The sequence below is a fragment of the Palaemon carinicauda genome, chromosome 7 (assembly GCF_036898095.1).
Source record: "Palaemon carinicauda isolate YSFRI2023 chromosome 7, ASM3689809v2, whole genome shotgun sequence".
Lineage (NCBI taxonomy): Eukaryota > Metazoa > Arthropoda > Malacostraca > Decapoda > Palaemonidae > Palaemon > Palaemon carinicauda.
In genome coordinates, this window is record NC_090731.1 from 70,459,476 (window position 1) to 70,461,757 (window position 2,282).

Here is a 2,282-nt window from a genome sequence, read left to right on the forward strand (position 1 = left end):
AAAACAACTTTTACACCTCCCAATGAATCATGTGATTAAAATTATCAATGTGTAAAAACAAAGAATTCGAGATTTGTAACGTTCTCACACTATATTTGTGTTGTTTAATTCTGGTGTCCAGTCCCTTCTCAGATTGTCAGAGATAAAAACACTTGCAGTTCATGCAAGGAACCCCGTAAATATAGTGTGAGAACGGGACAAATCTCGAACGCTTTGTTTTTACACATTAATAATTTTAATCACATGATTCATTGGGAGGGAGCAAAAGTTGTTTTATATTGTGATAATATAACTCGTAAAAATATAATTGAATCTGCTTTTATCAAATATCACAGTGACTTATTGAATGTAAGCAAGGGTATGTACAAACTGGACCCATTTGTTGTTAACGAGATTTGTAAGATTGTTTCTTTTTAATCACCTGTTGAACTGTTTCTATGTGCTGTACTAGTTTTAACCGAACTTTGAATACTTGTTTTCAATTTTTTCAGTTTTTTTTTTTTACTTTGTTAGATGTTCTCTGTGTTTTTAACATTTTACCTCGAAAAGGTGTTGAAATAACACGAAAGCGCTCGATATGTCTCCTTTTATTTTTTCTGTGGCCTTGGCTGAATATATTGTCACTCGCTATTTAGTGACTTATAAGCATATATATATATATATATATATATATATATATATATATATATATATATATATATATATATATATATATATATATATATATATATATATATATATATATATATATGTATGTATATATATATGCACACAGAATGTAATGAGTATATGCCATTTATATATATATATATATATATATATATATATATATATATATATATATATATATATATATATATATATATATATATATATATATATATATATATATATATGTTATGTAACCTAATACAAACCACGCTATTTACATGGGGTATTATTTTGGCGGAGCTGAAATGACGAGCCATTAAATTTTAACGAGGGTTAACTACCCCCTTGCTAATTAGCGGGGGGGGGGGGGTAGGCAAGGGGTAGCTAGCTACCCCTTCCCCCCTCACACACTGTGAATAGCTCAATTCACTTTTGGCTCGGGTGATGATCAGACATCTCTGCTCTCACCCTCGCTTGACAGCCTTTAATATATCTGCTTTCTCTTTAACTAGTGTGTGTGAAGTTGGCCTCGACTCTAACGATGCGTACTTGCCCTGGAATTCCTAAGCGTTCATGTGGGACGTTTATGTCCTCTTTGGAGATGAACCCTCACGCCCTTTGTCCCCTTTGCCGAGGTCAACGGTGTGACAAGGATAATGTGTGCAGTGAGTGCAGGGAGTGGTCTGCCTTCCAGTGGGAGAAGTTCGGCCGTAGGCGCAAGAAGAAGCCCAAGAGAGACCGATCTCCTTCGAAGGTGACTTTGAAGAAGGAGGTCTCTAGGGATTATTCTTGCGCCGCCCGAACCTCCTCCGAAGGTCTCCCTCGTCCGGCTTCACCTGTGAAACCGCTGAGTGAAATTGCAGGCCCTAGTGGTTTTTGCCAACCTCGTGGTGGTGTAGAGGGCGTGGCCTCCCTTAGCGAAGTTGTTCCCTCTCCTCCCCCGGGGGAGGATTTATTATATTTTCATGAATTCAACTGTACTGTTTCTAATCATGGTTTGTTTCAGCTTTGGGCTTCCTTGGGGCTTAAGGGCACTCCCTCCAAGGAAGGCCTGTTTGACTTGTTGCAGCTGGGGGCTGCAGTCAAACAGTCACCGGTAATTCCGGAGGTTTTTCCTTCGGACATTGTCGACGCTGTTTTGTCTGCCCCTTCTGACGTGGCAAGTCAAATCCTTGATCCTGCTGCCTCGGATGTTGCTGGAGTCTCACCTCTCCCTTCCGCACAGCCTTCGGAGGGAAGGGTGGGGCCTCCGGTCTCTCCTGCGAGCTCGTCTCCCCCCCGGGGTAGCTCGCTTTCAGAGACACCTCTTCGAAGGACCGATGACCCTGACTCCTTACCAAGGGGTCGCATTCGTCGTAAGGCCCGTAGGCCTCTGCGAGAGAGGGGGCTCCCTTATCGCTATCAAGGGGTGAAAAGGCGCCTCTTTGGGTCTCCTTCTCCTCCACCTGCGGAGGAACTACCTCGTCAGGAGAAGGTCATACCTACAACATCTCTTGACCTCTCTGCGGATCGTTCACGATCCTCTTCTCCTGCCAGATCTTCAGTGCTGCCGTCACCTGTAATCCTACAGGCACCGTCTCCTTCGGGGGAAAAGGACTCTGGGGTTAAGTCCCTGGCCCTTGTACGCGTAC